This window comes from Mus musculus, chromosome 3, assembly GCF_000001635.26.
Source record: "Mus musculus strain C57BL/6J chromosome 3, GRCm38.p6 C57BL/6J".
NCBI lineage: Eukaryota > Metazoa > Chordata > Mammalia > Rodentia > Muridae > Mus > Mus musculus.
The window spans coordinates 143,688,849-143,713,472 of NC_000069.6; the positions used below are offsets into that span (position 1 = coordinate 143,688,849).

Genomic DNA, 24,624 nt, shown 5'->3' on the forward strand with positions numbered 1-24,624 from the left:
CACAGCAAACATTTACTGGACCCACAATCTCTGAACTTGCTTGAACTAGTACCTTTTTTCCTTTCTATACTCATCCATAGCCCCTGTGTTTCCCCGAGGGTCCCCTCAGTGTCTGAATAGCACTTGCTCTGTACCTACTTGAAATCTGATTCTCCACTCAAGTGAACCTTATTTTAGATGTTACTTCATCCTCAATAAATAGAGAGGCTTCTTTTTTTCTTTTGATTTCTTTTTCCTTTTCCTGCCCCCTCCCCACAACTTCCAGACCTTTCTTGTACAGCTGGACAGAACTGAGTTCCCATCCCCCTCCCTGCCCTTTGCTGTGTTGGTCTGCGCTGGTTTCTCCCAACTTGTCTAACTCTTCCCCTTTCTTAAGGCCATTGACTTCCTCTCACCTCCAGACTTTTAACAGTCCAATCATTCTTTCTAGGCATCTTCCTTAGTCTAGTTCTCAATGTCCCTGTGGGTCCTATGACACTCTGCCTAGACTATTCATTTATAGTCCTTAAAGTATAGGAGACTCTGCTGAAAGTGAAAATCAAGATGGTAGGTGACATATCCATAGCTTAGATTGTGCCAACATATGGGGAGAACTCTTTGTTTTTTTTATTCACACTATAATAAGATGGACTTTTAAAGGTAGAAGGTATATGTGTATTAATACTTGAAATATCTATCAATTACCTACCCTGCCCATCTCCCTTCTTTAGCCAGGCAGAGGCAGCATGAGCTACTGTTCTGTCTGCCATCAGGTAAATCTGGAAGCCAAGGTTGAGAAGTTTCACCATGGTGGAGCTATATGACCATATAACATGTTCTCAAGTCTGAACTGGAAGGTCAAACAGACATGGTTCCTTGTTCCCTCGATGATGTACTTCTACAAACATGGGCACTTCATAGAGTTAAAGAAGGATTAAATGAGATAATTCATAAGAGATTAGATGTGTGCAACATAAACTAATTGTGTGAAAGCATTGTTATTTACCTGTATAAATACCAGTCAGAGGATCTTTATGACCAGACCCAAACATGCTCCAAATTCCAGTCCTTCAGCTATAATGATTATTTAGTGATCTGTTTTATTATTTAAATTCCATTGTCCCAAATGTGATGACAGTCTCCCCTCTGCCCAAACACTTGAGCTTCAGCATTTTCTATATCTACCAACAATGACGCCATACTGTCTGGCACTGAAACACAAACCTTAGTTATTTTTATCTAATTCATTACTCTACATCCACTCTGTGAATTAATGGAACTCATAATCCTGCTTCTTTTGTCTAACTTGAGCATCTGTCTCTACCTCACTGAATTTAAATGTAGGTTGACTGGTACACTGACATTAGCTCTCAAAGTTCAAGTCTAGTTTGTAGAGGACCCACTCTTGGGTATGGATAATATTTAATTGCAAGTAACTGCCACCATAGCACCACCACCACACAGGTCCTTTGTCTAAACAGCTGCTATCTTTACACTATTGCCATAGCCGTGCCTTTTCCAGAAGCTCAGCGTTAGATTCCCACCGTATGTAATATTTTTGGATGGGGTTCTTTTACTTAGTAATATGAATTTAAATTCCTTCCATGTCTTTTCATGGCTTGATAGCTCATTTCTTTTTAGCACTGAATAATATTCCATGGAACACTGTCAGTTTATATACCACTTACCTTCTGAAGGTCATCTAGGGTGCTTCTAAATCCTAGCAATTATGAATAAAGCTGCTATAAACATCATGTTCAATCGTAAAGTCTCAAGTTATTTGGGAAAATACCAAGGAATGTGATTGCTGGATCATATGATAAGAGTATATTTAGTCTTGTTAGGAACTGCCAAAGTGTCTTCCAAAATGAAGATACCATTTTGCATTCCCACTGACAATGAATAAGAGCTTCCGGGGACCCGTGTGTTCGCCAGCAGGTGCTGTGGTCAGGGTTTGGTAGATGTGGATGGCTCTCATGTGCTATGTCTCTTTGTAATATGTTCTATCAGTTGATCCCCCACCCCACCCTTCTATTATATGGAGCAATCTTCCTGACCCCTTCTGTTATTTTGCAATTTCTTAATGATGTAGGAAGTGAGGAATCTTTTCCCATGCATATTTATCATCTGTGTATCATTTTGGGTGAGCTGTCTGTTCAGGTCTTCTGCTCATTTTTTTTATTGGGTTGTTTTTTCATTGCTGAGGTTTAAGAATTCTTCATGCATTTTAGATATGCCTTCTGCAAAGATGTTTTATGAGTCCATATCTTATATTTCATTCATTTGATATACTGACTCTTACATAGCAGAAGTTTCTAATTTTGGTGAAGTCCATTTTATCAATTTTTCCCCAGGACTTTTGCCTCTGATGTTGTAACTAAATTGTCATCTAGTCTTTCTCTTATTTTGGCTTCTAATAATTCCCTATTTTATATTTGTGCCCATGGCTCATTTTGAGGTAAAGACTGTGAAACTATAAGGTTAAATGCTAGTCTAGACTCTTCTCTTAGATGTAGAGATTTCATTGTTGTTGTGTTGTCTGTCAAAAAGACTATCTGGAGTTTAGACTGTGGTTTTACTCTGGATTTCTGACTTACAGAACTTAATCAATTCCACTTGCTTTACATTGTATAGGTCATCATCATTTGTTGTGGAAACAACAGGAAATCAATTCAATAGTACTTATTCCATTGGGTGTGGGGAGAATCCAATGAGAAATGCAAACAAACGTAAAGGAATACCATAGTGCTCTGTACAGAGTAAGATTGGTATGTCTTGGCACTTACGATTGCTCAGGCCACAGAGAGGCAAATGTTTAGCAATATAGATAGACAGTAAACTGCATTTATATATGGATTACATGGACCACACAAGAGATGCATATGCAACCTGCAAGATAATGTCAGCATTGACTTCCAGCTTCCTGTCTTCAGCATTTCATCCTTTTCTCTTCCCCTTCCCCTGGGAATCTGTTGTTCACAGTAAATAGAAGTGAACTGGTTGGGTCATAGCAGTGACCACTCTAATGCTCTACTTTCCCTCTGACTGATTCATAACTTTCCCAGCCATCCTCCAACCATGTCAATAACAAGAAATATTTCATTCTTTATTTTTAAAAATAAGTCAGCACTTACTTTCTTACTATAAATATTTATGACCCGTCCTACTTTGTCCTCTGACTTCATGATGAACAATAGTCTACCTAGTGAGAGCAACCTCAGGACCTTCCCAAACCTTGATGTCCACAGGGCTAGATTCTGGAAGAGAGCACTCCAAAATCAATGTGCTCAGGAAACAAGATAAAGCTTCCAGGGACATTCAACAACAGTGCTGCCAGCCAGCCTTGTCTGGGGATAATTTGATCAATTGACACATGTGTCCAATGGGTCTCCATTTCACATGTGGAGTGAACATGCGAAAAAAAAATGAAAGGGAAAAAGACCAGAGAGCAGTTGTGTTTGTCTGGGTCCACAGTTTCTGTGATTGATTCTAGATGTGGGATTCTTTCTCTTTTGACACAATCAATTACTCTGACCAATTTCTTCTAATATGGGATCTGTGCATACATGCCTCCACACTGCAGTGTTTGCCAGGAGACTCATTATAATCATCATTGCATATTTATTGAGAACCCACTGGGCACCGAACACTGCACTAGGCCTGTGATCAAGAGAAAACCTATTTCCAGCCAAGTCTCTTTGTTTCTCCCCTGCTCTGGGAGTAATAGCACACCTAAGGAAGTGGAATACCACACACAATCAAATTTATTATCTGATTTGATCATTATTTTGATTGCTACTTATGATTTATAATGGAGGTCATTATTTTATTACATACTTTCTGTATATAATTAAGTTACTTTAAATAAGGACTTTCATTCTGTGCAAGTTAGTAAGAATAATGCATTTCTGATTTTCCCATCATAGGCTGAAAAGAAATTGAGCCACAAAAAGATATTACACTATTGAAGGTTTTCTCCCTCAAAATTTAGCATACATTGTACATTGAAATGGGAAAATTGATGGCATTTACTATAAGATAAATGTCATTGTTTCAAAAAAATTATCAGAGCTGTGCTGAGCAAGTCAAGCCCCTTCCAGGCTGAGGACAGCTTGAATGAATTATCTCATCACCTTGAAAGTTTCAAGTTTTAAAGCTTGAACAGTTTTGTTTTTTTAAAGATCACTTTGTTTTAGTATATGTGATGCCGAAGCGAGCACAAAAGATCACTTTGTTATAGGTGCATGTATATTCTGTGAGACAAAAAAAAAGAGCCAAATTGATAAAGGAAAGGGGAATAAAAATCTGTATCGTATCTCTCAAAATAGAATTTCATAATTTTCACTGTTAGAGCATTGGTTTATGTGTCAGGCAAACTCTGATCTTAAAATATCTTTCTGAGGCATGATTTTCTCCAGAGACAATTTGCTGTCTTGATATCCTCATAAGTGAAACAAGAATAAATATTTTGTTCCACAAAATATTCCTCCCATCATTCCCCAGGTCCCTCTGACTTGTCTTTGTGCAAAGGAAGTTGTAGCCATTTTCTTTTTAGATGTTTTCAGTCTTCCAGAAAGAACAAACAGGAATTATTTCCTAAAGCCCTAAAATCTGTGTATGCCGGGGCAGGGTTCACATATCAGATCATTTGAACTTAATATCCACTAACTGTGTCAATTTATTTTCTTGATTTTGATGACCTTGTCTTACTCTCTGCTGTAATCTTTCCCTTCTTTCCCAGGCCTCTCCTTCCCTCTCTTTCCATAACTAGGCACCCGAGTTATGTGCAGGCTGAGGGAACGTCAATGGTCACAATCTGTTCCTTCTCGCTCTGAGCTAACAAGTGGAGAAGTTTCACTCTCCTGTCCAGGGCCACTTAGCATCTGAGCCAGTTGGGTACACTCTGTGCACACTTCAGACAATGAATCTTCATTATTGTGCCAGGTCTCCTTGGAAGCCACACTGGATGAATTAGTGAGAAGCACCTCCTCTCTGATCATAAAGAGGAGCAAAAATGAACTTACGCTGCGGTGGCCAGAACATGTTTCTCTCATGAGTCGAGAAGTCATTTCGTTTCCTACTGGCTCCTATTTTTGGTATCTGAATTTTTACTTAGTTACATCAAATTAATTCATCCATCAGTGTAAACTTGGATATGTTTACATTCTTTGTTAATCCTTAACTCCTGTGCAATGCTTATAAAAACACCCTGACTAATAAGAATACAATCAAGTTCGGAACCATAACTTATCCACCCAAGGTGTCCATTTTCTTGGGATTCCTCACAGTTCCCAAGAGGTCCAATGTCATGCAGAATCTTCACCCCCAAACATGGGCATCCTCAACTCCACAAGAAGTGCCTTTCTCTCCGTTAGCCTGAAAGAAACCATGAATGCTAGCTCGTTAATAGTGGTTTTACTTTCAATACCAACTCTACCACATAAAAGAACAGAACACTCTTTTCTGAGGACTTGGACTGCCAACCCTGAGGGTTTAATTGTAGTATTACAATGAAAGAACTTTCCTCATGAAAAGTCTCTAACTCATGGGTTTCTAGGGACAAAATAACTTAAGAATGTAAATAAGCCATGGCCAGCAAAAGTTTACTTTTTTAAGCATTCTGTTTATCTCCCTCCACCCTTTCTACCTGTTGGAATCATGAGCTAAGACTTCTCTTTCATGAGTTAGAATGCTTGTCTTAAAGTGTGATTCTCTTCTGCAGGGAAGTCGCTGCTCTCCTAGAAACCTCTTACAGTGTGCTGCACCCTAACTCCACCCCCGCAAAGTTCCTACATTTCTAATCCTTTGAGATTAGAGCACTTTCCATTTGTCCACTAAAAATTCATTCATTAGAGATATGAATATTATATGTCTACTTTGGTGACTATCCAGAAGGAATGGTCTTCAAGCAGTATCCAGCCAGTCCGTTAGTTTTATATGTCCTGATGTTTTGTTTCTATTCCATATTTAGAATTTCCAATAGAAATAAATAATAGATGGTTTCATGCTATTGTAGTTTGAAAGAAAAAGATTCTTCATAGGTCCACATCTTTGAACAGTCGGTCCCCAGCCAGTGCTACAGTTTGGGACGGGAACAGAAACTTTAGGAGTGGATCCTTGTTGGACGAAGCACAATAGGGCTAGGGGCAGGATTTGGGGTTTATATCTAGGCTCTACTTCCTGTTCTTGCTCTGTTTCCTGTCTGTGGATGAAATGTGGTCAGTCTGCTTCCTTTGTAACAGCCCCATGCTGCCCTGCTTTCCACTGTGGTGGACTGTGCCTCCCCTAGAACTACAAGCCAAAATAAAATTTCAGTGAGGTGATTTTGGTCTCATGGCATCAATGAAAATTAAACAAGAACACCCACAAGAAATATCCACTATGATCTACTAGAACATTATAATGACGCTATCATTTCATGAACTTTTAGCTCCGTAAATGCCTTCCTAGAAAGACACATTCACATGTATCTAGACCTCATTTCCTATCATTTTCAAGTTAGAATGTGGCTAAAAACTAAGTACTGGTAGGGGAACTTGTTGGCCAAATAATTTCCAGGTAACTTGATTACTCTTTCACCCAGTCACATCTTCAACATAAAGAATTGAACACTGAAAGCTGTTTAGTGGATGCGAAGACACCAGACTCCAGCTACACGTATACCTATCAAATTGATATCAGAGGACTGAAAAGACTAAAGGTTTGCTAGCTAGACAGATCCAGGCTTTTGACTTTGCCCCTATTGCTTGAGTATTGCTCTCTTTAAAATGTGATGTGTTGTTGTTGTTGTTGTTGTTGTTGTTATAATAGAAAATGTGAAAATACCAATCTGCTGAATTAGACTTTGTTCCAGAAAGATTATGTAACTTGTGAAAAGTACTAAGCACAGAACATGGTACATTTTCCCAGTACTGAAAGTGCCTCATTTATAGAACTCTAACTGTTGATATACAAAGTGCATATATTGCCAATTATGCCATGACTCACTCTCCTCTGTCCCAACTCTCTTAATAGCCAGGAGTGACCCACTTTGTACAACACTTGAGCTGTCTCACTTATTCTCCATCAGGAGTGAACGGCATATCAGACTTCCTGCTGGAGTCACTGTTTCAGCACCGAGGACTGAGTTGGGAGCTGTGGACTGGACAGTAGGACCCATTTTGCTTTGGTGGTAACAGAAATGGAAACAGAAAATACTGAAGCTTCCAGTTCAAGTTACAAAGAGACGTAGTTGCTCTGACTACCGAGAACTGGTATTAACCTGTTTCTTGAACTCCCTGAGAAACTCAAGATTTTAGAGTCTAGAATAACCAATCCAGTACCAGGGATGTCCAAACTTTTGACATTGCCAAATGATATTTTTGTCTATAAAAGTGTTGTGCCCCATTCATAGCCATCCTGGGGTCCACAGAGTATACATACCTACTAGACCCTTCCCCATCCTTGGTCACAGACAGCAGATTCTACTCTTAATGATATGGAACATTTAGGATATAGCAGAAAGCAGTTCCTCATTAAACATCTGTTGAATATTTGCAAGAAGTCATTAAGGAATTAACGTTATGTTAAAGATGTAACAATATGAAGAACTGAAGAATGTACTTATGAAACAATGGACATTTTATAAAGAAACTTTAAAGCATGACATTTTAATGAGAAAGGCTGAAAACACATGCAGTTTTGTTCTGTTTATTTTGTTGTTGTTGTTGTTGTTGTTCTTTGTCTCAGAATTACAGACTACAGCATGAATTAATAAATAATGTCCTTTTCCTAAGCTGAGTGCAGGCTGGAAGAAATAGGTAGCTGAAGTTTGTAAGTTCTAAATTTTGAAAAGGAAAGCTTAAAGGTAAATGAATTGACACACCTACCTCCTCCAGCCTTCACAGACCTTTCTGTGAAAATGGACACAGAGCTCAAGGATTTCCTAGGTGCTCGATAGTCTGTTTGCTGACTAGAGGTGAATGACTGGTGGGTGCACACACAATAAGCTATGTGAACTGTGTAATTCTAAAAGTGATGGTGGCTCGTGGCCAAACTCAGAGCTTGCTTCTAGTTCTATTCTTTGAGAAGAACAGAGAAGTTTTATGGAGAAATAGAAGGGGAGTTTTAGTTTAATTTATTTTTATGATAAATATCAGGAAACCACAGTTTAAAAGTATAGATTTTTCAACTCGATGCTCCTAACGCAGAGTCATTTAAGAGGAGATTAAAATGAACATTTCCTAACAATGAAGTCATTATTGTAATGAAACCTGATCAACTTTCCTGAATAATTTTGGATTTTTTTTAACAACATATTTCAAGTCAGGAAAAAAAAAAAAAAGAAAGAAAGAAAAGACCATACGTTTGGCAGAAATGAAAAATGGTTACTATGGCAGCTTGATTTGGACATGGAAAACCTGTTTCAAGCTATTCATAAACCCAACTCTTGCAAACTATTTATTATGCACAATAAATTATGTGAAACTTATAATGGAAAAAGATGAGAGCGACTTGTTTTAGAACTCAGGAGGTAACGAAAGCTATTTGAGGAGGATGGACTGCATAGAATGTGGGTCCTGGCGTCCCTGATGAACCGGGGTAATTTGTAATACCCTCTGAGAAGGCCCGCAAACTCTTCACTAGCACAATGCAAATGCTTCACCCTTTCAAGCATAAAAAGTCAAATTTTCCCTAGCCACATAAAATACGCCATTTCGACAATTCAGACACAGTCCCTTCAACCTCTGTTCTTAGTGATTTGGTGGACATTTCTGGTCACACACCCAGGACAAAAACAAACAAACAGACACAAAACAGACAAAACAAAACAAACAAATAAACAAACAAAAAACAGACTGCCAAACAAAAACAAAGCAACCTAACCAAACCAACCAAGCAAACAAACCAGAGAAATTATAGGGGGGGAGGGGAGCTAACCCCTGACAATTGTCCCATTCTAAGACACTTATTTTACATGCTTCAGCACAATTCTATAAGAAGCTACATCTTTAGTGGGACATCTCTGTTTTATGAATCCAGAGATAATAGCAAGTAAGGTGGTCGAATAAAGTGACAAAAATATTAAGTATTGTTGAACATGAATGGCAAAGACAGAGACTTGATTTCTTATCTCCCAGATACAAAATGTTGCAGGTAACAAAATATATTATTACCCAGGAAGAAGTACTAGAGACAGCCTACAGCCAGTTTCTCACTAATCTGATGTGGGCGATGAGTCCCAAGTCTATGAGTACAAAAGGTTACCATTTCGGTACATTGTAACAATTTTATACCATTGTGTAATGGTACAAAAGGATCTAAGTGGGAATAGGGGCCCAGGATCTATTAATGCGCTTAAGAAAGCATGAGCATGAAGAAGGGTGGTTCATAAAATTTAAATAATTTGGAAAAGAAGTAAGGACTAGGGGCACAAAGGTGCTTATGTCAGGACCCAGTGGGCAGGATACTACGTGTTAACGAGAGTAAGGATTAGTAGGGTTAAAGTATTCCCCTATAAAAATAAAACACAGTAAAGAACTCAACCTGTGTTCAGAATTCTACTCAAGAATGTGGGTGGCAGGAGAAAGTAAACTCTATAGGAAAGTTACAAAGGCTCCCAACAAATTCTCTCCTTATAGTTAGATTAAATAGAGCCTGGTAGGCTGGCTGTACTCTCCATCCAGCAACTGTCTACCACAGTGCCCTCATTTCTCCATAGGCCAGGGGACTGTGGACAACAACCATCCTCAGGACAGTTAAATCCATGACTTGGTGAGTCACAGGATGCCTATCCCAGAGTGAGCTCTTTTCATCCCTGGGTACTAAATAAAAAGGGTTTTCAATCATTTGCCCAATTTTTAATGCTCTAAAATGTCTTTCATCAAGGTAAATTTAGAATTGTCTTCCTTATTATATGTCATCTTATGTTCTAATTTTAATTTTTACCAGCTACAGAATAAACTTTATTTAATTAAGATATAAAATGCAATTAACTTTGACACGAGTATTCCACTATAAAATCATGACCAAGTCAAGATAGTGGAAACATACAACAGTTGAGACAGTTTCCTTCTGCCACACCATAATTTTACATATCCATCTCTGCCCACACTCCTGTACCCAGAAGTCATCTATATTTTTCCTCATTATGAGTTTTATCACATCTTTACTTTTTAATGTAATTATGATTATACAATACATTTTCTTCTAAGAATAACATGGATTCTTCTCTCTCTGTCTCTCTTCCCTCTTTCCACCCGTCCCTCCCCCTTTCCTTACTGCTTGTATTGGCATAGCACAATTTGTGGGTTTTGTTCACCTATTGATGGACATATAGATTAAGTGTAGGTTTGGACTATGATTAGGGAGACCACCGTGAATATTTATATGTGTTCTATAGATAAATAAAGGTGCGCTGTTTTCCTTTTCCTTGGCTAGGTTTACAGAAATAGAATGCCGCCCGCCAAGCGTCGCGGAGAGCACTCCATTCCTTCACATCCCACAAAAGGCTTGCTCTGATTTGATACATTTTATGGAGTACTTAGACTATATCAGGTTATCACTTTTCCTTCTAATTATCTTAACAATCAATAATCTTCAATGTGTCATCCCACACTTATTTGTCAGCCATGATCTTTATTTACATTATCTACATATTTTCTGCACATACATGACTGGGTTGCTTGTTTTCTTAATATTGAGTCTGTTACTATTATTATTATTGTTTTCAAGTCTGTGCAACATTACACTTTATTCTTTTGAAGTGCCTGTCAAACAATTTTTAACATACATCCAACTTCTCAATTATTTTCTTGCACTTTTAAAATGTTTTAAAGTCTTTGTTTAAACACACAAAGATTATTATTATTTCCCTTTACTTTTCCCTAAAACTTGCACAGATTTGGTTTTTATGTTTATCTATGTTTTGAGCTAGGGATATATGTTAAAGTTTATTTATTAACAGCACTAAGTTCTATTAAGTAAAGTGACTCTCCTAGTTAATCATTTTTGCATTTGAGTCAAAATTAATTGGTCATATATGGGTGGAACTGCTTCTAAATTATCTTTCCATTCATCCAATAAGTTTGTCTATCTTTCTATGCTTACCATACTAGTTGTAGTTTTAATAATGGCTTGATTTTTATAACAAAATCTTAAAGTCAGTTAGTATAACTTCTCCAGACTTATTCATTTGAAAGTTTCTCAGGATTTTCTAAGCTCATTGCATTTTGTCAATTTTGACATTAAAAATTCTCCTGAATTCCATTTCAGATTTTATTATATCTCCAGGTAAGTTTGAGAATAATTATTAGTAAAATAACTTAACTTATATTGAAGAACCACATTTCTTCATTTATTTATGTCATATTCAGACGTGTTTCCAATGTGTAATTGGCTTATTGTGTTTGTTCTGTTGTTTGAGACAGTAGTTCACTCTGTAGTCTAGGTTGGCCTTGAACTCCTATCAATCCCTCTTTCTCAAACTCCTGGGTGCTGGGATTGCAGGTGTCAGACATTACACCTAGCACTAATTTTTTTTAATATATATAGTATATTGTTTTAAGGGTGTTTTATAGTTTGCTTAACTTTCAGCTGTTTGGTTTCAGTAAAAAATCCCGGTTTTGTTTATTGATTATCTATCTTTCAGTCTTCCTAATATTTTGCTTTGTGGGATTTTACATGTAAGGTAATGATTGTATATATAAAAAGAATATTTTATTGTTTTCTACCATTTTTCTTCTATTATTTTGCCATGCAGATTTTCAACACAATTTTGGAGAAAGTAGGGAGGACAATTATTTTCATTATTCCTGGATCTATGGGTAAAGTGTTCAGAATACTTGTATCATATCTAGACTTCTCATGGATGGCATTTAGCATGGTGAGTAAATTTGCTGTCTATTTCTAATTTGCTGAGATGTATTTCTATAAATTGATCATAAATATATCCAATGATTTGTTTGTATTTATTAAAATTATTACATGTTTTTCCTTTTAGTCTATTAATATAATGAATTTCTTTATATCCTTCACCTAAATTCCAGTTACTTTGGATGTTCTAGCTTTTTATTGTTTGATTAAAATTTCTCATGTTTTTAATTGTATCTGTGCTTATTATGTATTTTTATGATATGTTAGGTATTGTATTTTTAGTATATGCTATTAATATTGGAATAGTGGTGGCTTCACCTGTGATAACAGAATGACCGTTTCCACACAAACTGAGTGCACAGTTGGTAGACAGCTTTGAAACTACATACAATTACTTTTGTACAGGGAGATGTTTGTGTTCTTTTCTTTTCTTTTTTCTTTTTTCTTTTTTCTTTTTTTTTTTTTTGGTTTTTTTTTGTTTGTTTGTTTGTTTTGTTTTGTTTTGTTTTGTTTTTGTTTTTCAAGACAGGATTTCTCTGTGTATCCCTGGCTGTCCTGGAACTCACTTTGTAGACCAGGCTGGCCTCGAATTCAGAAATCTGCCTGCCTCTGCCTCTCAAGTGCTGGGATTAAAGGCGAGTGCCACCACGCCCGGCTGTGTTCTATACTTCTTACTGAGTAGATTTTCATACTTTATGACTTGGAAAAGGAACATTGTTTCCACTGTCTGCATTTGTGGAGTCTGTAGTGATGTCTCTTCTCTTATGATATCAGTAAGTGTTTGTACTTACATCTCTATCAATTTTAGTAAAATTGTCCAAGAAAGCAGGTTTGGTTTCTTTGGTTTTTCTCTAACAAACTTTTTTATTGAAATGTTTTGCTGTTATCAAATATCTCTTTTGTTTTACTTACTTTCTTTTAATGTGTTTTCTTCCTCATTTCTCAAGCTGAGAACTTTTATTTAGATCTAATTTGTTCCCTCAATTTTAAGTTTGTTTGAATTTCAACTTTGAATTTCTTTTGGCGTGAGAAAAGTCTATGTTTATCTGACCATTTGTGTCTGGTAATTAAGACAGGTAGACTTCAAATTACAGTGTGTTTAAATTTTTCATGTAAAGTCTCCCAGCCATATTCCCCAAAGCCCCTTGCTCTTACCACCAGCGGACTGGCATTGTGCTCTGGTCCAGCACTGGGACTCCTTGCTGTTCCTTGAACGTGGCAATTTGCTACTTTCTTCTATTGTTTTTTATAGGAGATTATTCTGGAGACACTAACTCTGCTAAGGCCTCTCCTTTAAGCCTTTCTTCAAATGTCAGCTTTTCCATGGGGCCTCCATTGATCATTATATTTAAAATTGAAAGATTTCCCTGGATCCCTGCATTTGTTTATATTCCTCCCTGCTTTCCTTTCTCTAGAGGATGTACAAAAATAATGCATTATCTATTTTCTGCTTTGTGTGCTTTCTCTTTTAGTTACTCTAACAAAGGGGAAGAGGCATTTAAAAAGGGTTTCTGTGTTTGTTTGCTATTTTTTCAACTGGAAACTCTAAACATGACTAGTAGGAGTTAAGTACTTGTAATTATAAGATCTTTACTTTTTTAATAATGTTCATTTTTCTATTCTTTCTTGTTTTGGTGTTAGCTTGATTTTTTCCTGTGTATGACTGGTGCGCATACATGGATGTAAAGGTTTGTCCTCCTAAGCATCAGCAGGCCAGAGCAGGCCATTGGGTGTCTTCTGCCGCATCCCTAACTTTTTGATTTGATTCAGGGACTCCCACTGACCTGAGGGTGCACCACTTTGGCTAGGTTGGATGAATGATGGGATTTTGGAATCTGCCCCTCTGTCCCTCAGCCCTTCCTTTTGTCTTTTGAGACAGGGTCTTGCTATGTACCTCGGGCAGGCCCTGAACTTCCAGTCCTTCTGCCTATGTTGGGAATCTGGATGTAATTCATCACACTCGTGTTTTTTGTGATCTTTAAAAATCAATTTCATAGTGGCTATCCCCAGTTCAATGGGAAGGGAAGCCCTTGGTCCTATGGAAGCTCCATGCCCCAGTGTATGGGCATGCTAGGGCAGTGAGGCCAAGTGGGAGTGGGTGACTGTGTGGGGGACCACCCTCATAGAAGCAGAGGGGAGGGGGAGGAGGAGGGGATTTGCCAAGGGGAAACTGGGAAGGGGGAAAACATTTGAAATGTAAATAAATAAAATAACCAATAAAAAATCAAGTTTATAACAGAATGTTTAAATGTTATGATGTGTTTTCCACATTTTGCCTGCTTCAAAAACCTGAGGCACATGTCTCCTCAACATCCTGTCCTCTCATCTCTACTTTCTGGAGACAGACTCTCTCAGTGAGGAGACAAGAAGGAACCAGTGAGTGTAGGCTCCACACCGGCACCATCACAATATCTATATGGAACCAAACAGAACATGTAGAGTCTCATCTGCTAAATACTGAATTGATTGATTTTGAACACAATGATATCGGCTCCACTGCCCGTTTTCTAGCAGCTGAACACGGGAGTGCCGTCAGGAAGCAATGTTTCCATAATTGCAAGCACATTGTAGAAGATGGGAAGTAACAGTTGGTTTATTTTTCACCATGAGTGTGAACCATCACTTAATGCTCATTACAGCTCTGCTAGGTGGATTACTATGCTCATCTTACAAATGGAGAGGGCTGGAGAGTTAATAGGCCTCCCAGCCAACAGCGTGGATTTGAACACAGCCTTTTCCTCCTCCGAAGCCTATCCCTCCACACCTGTGTGGAGCTGCATCACTGTCAGTGGCAAGAGTGGTGTTGGTTATTAAACCAGTCAGGAAGAACACAAGCAAGGCACATGCATTCAGACAGAGCGAAAGGACCACAGACAATTCTGCACACCACAATTGGTGTCACCGGCATCATTTCTGGATAGCACAGCATAGTCATTAATGTTCATAATGATAAAACCAAGTCATCAAAAAAAGATTAATTACATTCCATCCATTCTGTTTAAGAAGGCAGAGAAGTGTGAAATCCATTTTAGAAAGATTTCCATCAAAAATGATTAAAATTTTCAACTATCCAGAATGATTCATTCCCTGGGGTTTCTACATAGCCAGATATGTAAATGAAAAACACAAATATTTGCTGCACATTTCTTGAAAGTGAAATAAAACAGCGCACACACACACACACACACACACACACACACACACACACACACACACGGAACCAAATGCTTTAAGTGTGTTTAGGATGAGATATTCCTATAGCGCTTACCAGAGTGTAAACATATATAAACTAGTGTGCTTTTATTTTTCTAAATAGCTTCTGTGTGTATTTATTGATCAGCTGTCCATTTGAATGGCTGTCACTCCTGCCAGGGAGACTAATTATTTTGATAATTTTATTATGAAGTCTTTTAAAGAAGGATTGATGCACTCTCCTCATTTTGAGCACATAGGTGACTGCATCTTAACAGATTCTTTAAAAAACGGCCTTTAGTGATAAAATCAATAAATGAATACTTCTCATCATCAGTGAAGTTGTTATTATGTGGTAAAAGAATTCCTGCTGACCATAGATAGGAAAAGGATTAAATAGCATTAAAAAATGGCAAACCTGATTGACAGGATGATATATATTTATTTCAAATCACAATCTGTAAAGTGCTGACATAGATATTTATTTACCTCAAAATCCTCCTTTCTTAGAAAATTTTTGGCTTTTGATAGCACTCAATATGTATTGAATTAATGAATGACACAACATTAATAATCAAGTGGTAAAACTGATTTCTTACATAATGAAATGATTAATACAATAGAATTTGTTAGCAGTAATATGCACGCAAGTTAATCAAGCAATATCTGAAAAGTTATGTGTCAAGTTATTACATGTAGTCACACAGGTAAATCTCTCACCTTTCCCTTTTATATGACACTTAAATGGCTGCAGCACATCCATATTACATTTATAATTAAAACAATTTATGCTGCATTATAAAATATTTTGCTACTCTTGACAAAATATAAGTTGTATTTGGTACTGCAATAAAAAGTATGATATCTGTTACCTATAATGTAGAATATTTACCATGATAGATAGTCAAACCAGTCATTTAAGAAGGCAGAACTGGGTCTGGAGAGACAGCTCAGTTAGTAAAGTGCTTCCTGAATAAACATGAGAACTGACTTCAAGTCTGTTGGAAAGCTGGATGTGGTTATAATAATCTGTAATGCCAGCACAAGATAGAAGATGAAGAAGGTGAATCTTGGAAATGCACAGGTCAGCTAGCCTACTATCTGCAGTGGCAAACACGAGACTCTGTCTCAAACAAGATAGAAGGCAAGACAGACATCAAAGTTGTCCTGTGACTTCCATACTCATACCATGACACAAGCTTGCTACTTCCACACACATTATATACACACAAGCACATATCATGCAGCATACAAATGAACACACACAAGGAATTCTTAATGGGCCACACAAGAGTGAAGATGCATGAAAAAAAAAACACAAAAGGAGAAATCAAAAATTTTCACCAAGCAGAGAGTAGTGCTTAGTGGAACAAGTAACTGTTTAGAGATGGATATGGGCTTTCCTTTTGGAGTTATTAAAGTATTTGGATCTAAACACAAGTAGAGGTTACATAGTATTAGTATTCCTCTCACATTGTTCACTAGGGAATGATGAAGTTCTTGTCATATAAATTCTATATCAGAATGACAAAACACCAGTGTATATTCATCAAATAAAAGTAAAGCAACATGCGTAAGGTGTCTGAAAGTTACTCAGTCCAAACATGGGGAACATCCTAAGTGTGATTCATTCCCCAAAGAAAGAAGGATGGAGAAGTGGTAACGTCAGTGGGTACCCTCTAATAATAAAAACAAACAAATAGTAAATGAAAAACCAAACCTTAGCATCCATTATAATTCGCAAACCTTTATAATGGTTACTTTTTGCTGCTGTGGTAAACCACCATGAACAAAAGTATGCTTTGGAAGAATTTATCTGGGCTTACAGTTCACAGGAAGAGTCCACAATTACAGGGAAAGGAGGAGCAGGCATCACCAGACAGCTCAGTATGGTGACCACAAACATGAAGGACAGAGAATGGAATGAAGTGAGACCATACCCTCCCAAAGCTGCCCCCAGTGTCATACCTCCTCCAACAAGGCTCCACCCCCTAAAGGTTCCATAACCTTCCCAAACAGTGCCAGCAGGTGGGGGACCACATTTTCAAATACAGAAGTAGAGAACCTTTCTTATTCATACCACTATACCTCTAAATGGCATTGTTTCTCAAAGCAAGGTCATAAAAGACAAAGAGCCAAATCATAATTCAGAGAAGGTGAACCATTCTCAGCCAACTAAACCAAATGCTTCTCTGCTAAGAACACAGCTTGTTCATCCTTGTTCCCCTCAGACACCATGGTAGTCACTTTCACAGCCATAACACTCTGCAGTGTCCTGTCATAGGAAGTAAAGGCTGTTGGATGAATGGTATTTAACAAGAGGACTAATGTTGGGATAGAAGAGATCATAGGTTAAAACTGATATTGACCTGTAGAGGACTAAACTCCAGAGATCATATTGTCCCCAAACCAAAGTGGGTTACAGTCTAAGAATGATACATTCTTTCCCTTTGACCTCCACACCTGTATGTTTGGCCAATGTCACCTTGCACAGGTATGTGCACAGCACATACAAAACTACACTTACTGCCTTCTACATACCCAGACTCCCAAGAATAAGTAAACTCATGAAAACCAGATAGTCCTTGACTTTACCTTCAGTTTTGCCTGTTCTGGAAAGACCTAGAAAGCTGGTATGTGGAAGGTTCTCAGGTTTGTTGATGTAGGTGGTCTGTGTGACCACATTTCTCAAACCTCAACACTGCCCCTGTCCATTCCCTTGATGGGAGCTGTCCTCCCATAAATGAAATCTCTTTCTCTCATAAATGGGACCTCAGGATTGGGGATACACATCATCGTTATACCCAATGAAATATGAAGGTAGACCTTGAGTGATTTGGGTCTATTTTCATTCTGTGCAAGTAGAACTTTATAACAACCAAAACTATCCAGAAAATAAAAATGTCTCCTGGTGCTGGGAGATTTGGAAACATAGTTGAAGGGCATATTTCAGTAAGTTATAATAAACTCTGTTACACAAGAGGGATTTCAATCGTTTGCTTCTTAGGGATCTTTCCAAGTCAGATTCTTTAATTCTATGATAAAAACAGGTTGAGCAGGCAGAGGAAGCAGATGATGTGTGCATATATAACTACTTAGAAAAATGTAGATCTCTATAAAAATCTGAGGTGTTATTTATATTACTCATGATTCAGGGGTAGTATCTAACACCATTTTTTGAAATTTCCTGGAATTCATTTGTACTTTAATAACAATATTTAATGAAAATACATCAATTTTAAATTTAAACTTTAAAAGATATAATGGGTATGATGTTTGAGAACCAACTTTTTTCTTTACTTTTAATATTTTTTTCTGATTTATTTCTTCATTTTTCCTTTTCTGATTTAAAATAAGTGGAGAGTTTTGTGATAGGCTTTTCATAAAATTCAGAAACATTTATAAAGAAAATAATACAATATCACAAATTACTCTGCAACTGAGAAACTGATAATAGTATTTAGGGATACTCTCTCCCCCTTCCCTTCTAAGTACACACACACAAATTTCATGGTGATGCTTTGACTGATATTTTGCATTTCTTTTAAATATATATCATTAACAGAATACTATGTTATTAAACAAAACATGAATTAATACCAAATTAAGTGGCCTTAGTTCAAGTTCAACATTGACCTGAAGGGATGCAAATTCAGGAGCTTATATTATTAGCACCTTCATATTGAAGCACAAAAGAGAATCAAACAAAAAACATTTTAAAACTTTAGTTTCCTCTCTTTGGAAAATCTTATTATTTCTACTTTTATTAGTCTAATACATATGCTGTAGTCACATATGGGTATAATCCAGCTGGAACGTGTTGGGAGCTTTCTCCATACTAGATTGACGTCATAGTGCCAGAAGAAGCTGTACAGACTACACCAGTAGAACTGTGACTTAGCCTTCCTTACCTGTGGATGCTGTGTGCAGCGCTACTGATCAGACAGACAAGATGTGCCTACTGTACAATCAAGTCAAGTCTTCTGTATATAGGGGTAACCAACTGCTTTCTAATTGGCTGGATCTGAGGCCTTCTTCACAGCAGGGAATTCATACCTGGCTCTGTAAACCTGGTTAAAAACCTGTGGCTAGGGAAGCCATAGTCCTCAGTGGGGAAAGTGCTGCTGTTATTGTCCTAAGCAAACATGATATGCTCACTGAATTGCCTTCTCAAAGACTGTGCGTACTCCTGTGGATTGGTGTTGCCATCAGCCTGCTCAAAAAGCTTCTCTAATAGCAGGTAATTATAGGTGCAAGGGCTGGTCTAAATGAGAATAAATGAGCGTTGAGTGCCCAGTTATGGATGGAACACCAGAAACACGTCTCTCAAGACTCAGTAGCTATCTTACAGTAATGGATGGGAAGACTGTAAGAGGCAGAGAGGGGCACAGAGTAGTGTAGAATGCTAACATATGGGCCTGGCTGCTTGGTTGCCTGCAGAAGTCTGCACAAGCCTGGGCTTGTCAACAACTTATCATAAAGGTTAACGGGTCTTGTAAGGCTCTACAGAACCTTACAATGGGGAAAGGGTTCTTCAATGGTGTAGCCATTGTTAAGTTCCTCACACTCTTGGAAGCAGCCTCTCAAACCCATAGTCCTGTCTGGAAGCAGCATTAATCAAATTCATCGCATCATTCCCAAACAAAGACATGAGAGTAGAAGAGGGACCAGTTGAGAAGGGAATTTTTTTTTCCATTTTTTATTAGGTATTTAGCTCATTTACATTTCCAATGCTATACCAAAAGTCCCCCATACCCACCCACCCCCACTCCCCTACCCACCCACTCCCCCTTTTTGGCCCTGGCGTTCCCCTGTACTGGGGCATATAAAGTTTGCGTATCCAATGGGCCTCTCTTTCCAGTGATGGCCGACTAGGCCATCTTTTGATACATATGCAGCTAGAGTCAAGAGCTCCGGGGTACTGGTTAGTTCATAATGTTGTTCCACCTATAGGGTTGCAGATCCCTTTAGCTCCTTGGGTTCTTTCTCTAGCTCCTCCATTGGGAGCCCTGTGATCCATCCATTACCTGACTGTGAGCATCCACTTCTGTGTTTGCTAGGCCCCGGCATAGTCTCACAAGAGACAGCTACATCTGAGTTCTTTCGATAAAATCTTGCTAGTGTATGCAATGGTGTCAGCGTTTGGATGCTGATTATGGGGTGGATCCCTGGATATGGCAGTCTCTACACGGTCCATCCTTTCATCTCAGCTCCAAACTTTGTCTCTGTAACTCCTTCCATGGGTGTTTTGTTCCCAATTCTAAGGAGGGGCATAGTGTCCACACTTCAGTCTTCATTCTTCTTGAGTTTCATGTGTTTAGCAAATTGTATCTTATATCTTGGGAATCCTAGGTTTGGGGCTAATATCCACTTATCAGTGAGTACATATTGTGTGAGTTCCTTTGTGAATGTGTTACCTCACTCAATTTTTAAGAGTGGAAGGGGATAAGAAAAGGAATTAGGGTGTGTGTAGGGCAAATATGATCAAAATATACATGTATGGAAATTTAATAATGAAATCCACTATGAGTAATTTGCATCTGCCAATTTAAAAACCATGTCTTTAAAAGAAGCAACACAGTTCTTCTATGTGGGCTCTGAGTCATCTCCATCTTGAGGGTGTATCCACAGACATGGGGCCTATCCATGGAACTCTGTGATCATGACAGAGATTCTGTGAATATTTCAGTGTTTTGTAGAACAGCAATTGCTAAGTTTTAAGCAGCCATGAGTGAGATCTTTCCTCTCTGAAGACTGTGGCAAATATGAGTATTTACAAGTAAGAAAACAGCTACAGGGCTGGTGAGACGGATCAGCGGTTCAGAGCACTGACTGCTCTTCCAGGGGTCCTGGGTTCAGTTCCCAGGAACCGCATGGTGGCTCTCAACCATCTGTAATGGGATCTGATGCTTTCTTCTTGTGTGTCTGAAGACTGCTCTACCGTGTACTCAGATACATAAAATAAATAAATAAATCTTTAAAAAGGAAGAAGAAAAGGAATCAGAGCCTCAAAGAAGTTTTCCATGGAATCTGGTAGAGAAAACTGTATGATCCAGCACTTCCCTTTTCTCCTTCCACGGACATGTGGAGGCAGAAGGCTCTTTGGATGGCTCCTAGTTTGTCATTCTCCTCTGAGTTTCACATTCTCCTCATAGGATTTCATGTTTATTTACCTAAAGCATATTTCAATCACGAAGAAGTTTAATGTATAAAATTCTTCCCTTTTTCACAAGGGTGGGGAAGTGGATAGAGAAATAAGAGAAAGACACAATTACCAAGTCATTTTAATAGGTTTGTTATTGAGAAGGAAGATACCTGAAGAATTATGTGTCATTTTTGGAGCTATGAAATGGCATCCTTCTTTTCTTAAGGAAAATAATAGGACAATAAATATGAATGAGTCTCTCAAATGCATCGAAAGTTGTGGCAGTTGTAAATGCATGGTCCTCACTACTCATTCGACGATTTCATTTTCAATGAATCAAAATGGGTCAGTCAGAAAGAAATAATTCCATGGAGTAATTTATTTTTTCTCATTTTAAAATCCCCTCAAATTTGACCAGTTTCGCTGAACTTTTGCAATAACCAAGTTCTCCTATATAGATTACTTATAAAACCATGTCTCTCCTACAGAAAACTTACACCATTACAACGCTGCAGCTCACCCTTCAGATTATATTTTCTTTGCAAGAAACTACCGTTATGTTACCGGTGATGTTTGGTTCATGAATATGTGCCCACTCCATGAGGACTGTCCACTCATAAACAGAATTTCATACTCAGATATGTGTTTTCCTGAAATAAAATGTTTCCCATAAAATTAAACATTTGCCAAAATAATGTAAGTGCAGTGCTAAAATTTATAATTTTCAGAATCCACAAAAAGAATGCAGCTTTAGGGCATTCTTCAAAGAAGGGGAGCTTCTTAGATGCTTCATTAACTTGTCCGACTGGCTTTCGCTCGATTGTACTCTGATTTAGAAAATAAACTTCTTACTTTGACGCTTCTGCCCTGAAAGTGCTCTGACTTGTCCCATTTCCAATCAGTTGCACTGTGTGGTCTTAACTCAGCTTGAATCTTACGACAGGCTAGGAAATCCTGCCTCCCTTAATCTCAGGCTGCCACCGCCTTCCATCTCGTTACTGCGTCCTGCAAAGGAGAGGGCTTTCTCCTCACTTACTCTTCTCATTACAAGATTAGCAATGACAGAAGATCTCCATGGCAACCTAAAAATGATCTGAGAAAAATCACATTCCCCAGGACTTTTGTTCTTCCCCAGTTTAGTTTGGCTAACAAAATATATGTTATTCAAAAATGTCAGGGTTGAGGAATGGAAAAAAAAAAAAAAAAAAAAAAAAACCCTTTGCCATTCTGTGACCATGTGCCATGATCAGCTTCAACCTTCAAGCTCTGAATCCCCCACAGCACCGCGCAGTCCAAACTTTCCTTGGTGCAATGAACACAGGATTGGAATAAATAGTTAATTCACTCTAGAGACTGCTTACTGAAACAATCCAGCTTCCTTTCCTATTAGGGACGTGGAGCATGGGATCGCCTGAGCATTTCTGCGCCGCCGCCACCCCGACAGCTACCTAATCCCTGACCCCCCCCCCCCCCACCTCTGCAAAAGCAAAGATGAAGAAGGCTACAGGTAGTCCTTTGAGCCTTTGTTGATCTGTGTACTGACAAAGGTACCTGGGGTGACTTTAGTCTCCAGCATCTGGCGTTAGTCTCTTGAGTCATTGCCAGAGGTACTGCCTATGTGGGTTTGGCAGGGTAGGTATCATGCCACTGGGAAAATGAACTTCGAGTGAATTTCTCAGATCTGCCTCGCTCAACTCTTGCAGTTGCCTCTCTGCTTTCACTGATTCTTCAAAATATCTTGTCAGCGTCCGTTCCTCTGTCCCTAGCCTCACTGTGACAGACCCATTGTCCAGACCTCGTAGCAATTCAATCACCTGCTTGGGTCCCCAGAGTCGCAAGAGAATTTATAGAGCTCTTTTTGCCACTTCTCCCTCTCTGCCTTAGGATGTAGCTGCCCTTTCTCCACTCAAATCTTACCTCTGAGTTGGTGTGAGTCACAGGAGAAGATTCTTTCTGGCCCTGTCTTTGCTTCAATGCAGGTGAATGGTTTCTAAACATCACCCAACTGGCATGGTGTGGCATCGCCATGCTGGCTTGTCAGAGCACTGTCACCTTCCTGAGAGTCGGCATGCATCATCTGGGACTGAAAGTTATAGTCTTCTCAACCCAAACACCTTCTTCTCTCCTGAGTTTTCCTAAGGGAAAAGCCAGGACACTCGATCTAAATGCTTGCCGCCCTTCTCTGGAATGTGCTCAGAACCAAACACTCTTCAACACCTTTTGCTTTTTCTTGGCTGAAGTTGAGGTTTCCAAACCTCTAGTTATTTTTCCTCCCTCACATTTAAGCATATTTTCATCCCTCCCATGTTTAATTTATATATTCCAGTCGCTCTTTGAATTCATAAAAAACCCTTTTCAATGACCACAAATCTTAATTCACATTTTCCTGTCTCACTACGCACTGATGTTTTTTTTTAAATCTTTCCTTGAATAATGACATTTTTTTCTCTTTGTATTTCTACTTTAATAATCTTAATCATGCCTGATATAATGGATGCCTCTGGCTGAATAGGGAGAGGTTCAGTTCATTTATTTCAAAAGTTTTAACCTTTTAATAGGAGAAAATGAAGATACTGATAAACCACTATTCTCTTCCAGTCATTTCCAGATGCCTGTCTCAGGGGAGGCACTCCTTTTCTCCAAACACTACTTTTATAAGCAAAGTGATTTTTAAATAAAAATATACTATACTTTTTCTTCTGTCACACAATAGCTTCCATGCACAAGACTTCAATAACAACCTGTTTTACATTCCAGATCAATTTTAAAACATGCTTTCGTTCATTTGTTTTAAAGTCGCTTTTAATGTGGTACACAAGCAAAGTGAGCAGATTTACAAAGCAAAAGAATAATACTTACTCATGTGCAAATAACCAGTGTCCGCAGGTATAGTTGAAAGAAGGAATAACTAGCCTGTGTGTGTGTGTGTTATGTTTGTGTGTTGCCTGTAATATAGACTTAATAGATATTTTTTTCACTGTGTTATCTGTTTAATAAAGACCAGCTATAATACAACCTGTGGGCTATCTGAGCAACTTGGTAAGAGTTGTGAGTCGAGGAAGACAGGAAGGTAGGAGTAAGGTAATATGAGTAGAATCTGTACATGTAGAAGTAGAGACTGTATCTGGTCCAGGCAAAACAGTACTACCATGAAGAACGGCAGGAAACAAGAACTGTGGGATTAGAAGACAAGTTTGTTATATTCAGCTTTAAATTGGCTGGATTACACAAGTCATTCTGGAAAAAATGTATTTTTTTTTCAGATATTTGTTCTTGGCACACCCTCCCTGTTCCCCGCCTTCGTACTTCTCATGAAACAAATGCTTTGTTCTAGCCCCCCACCACCACCTCCCCATTTGACTGGTGCTGGCTCATTCCATTACTTCTGTTTGCTTGGTCACAGCTGTCCATGAGTGTCTTTCCTCTCCCAAGTGGTCTGAGTAAGTGAGGCTTGT

The 24,624-nt window shown here is 38.3% G+C and overlaps 1 long non-coding RNA gene across 1 annotated transcript in view; it reads right to left on the bottom strand.

Annotated features, from left to right (window-relative positions):
- Gm6260 (predicted gene 6260) overlaps nt 1–23,295 on the bottom strand; it is a 41,252-nt gene extending 17,957 nt beyond the window's left edge. Inside the window, exon 1 of the long non-coding RNA NR_040405.1 lies at nt 23,087–23,295. This is a non-coding gene — a long non-coding RNA (predicted gene 6260). The remainder of the gene's footprint in view (nt 1–23,086) is intronic.
- Between the last annotated feature and the right edge of the window lie 1,329 nt (nt 23,296–24,624).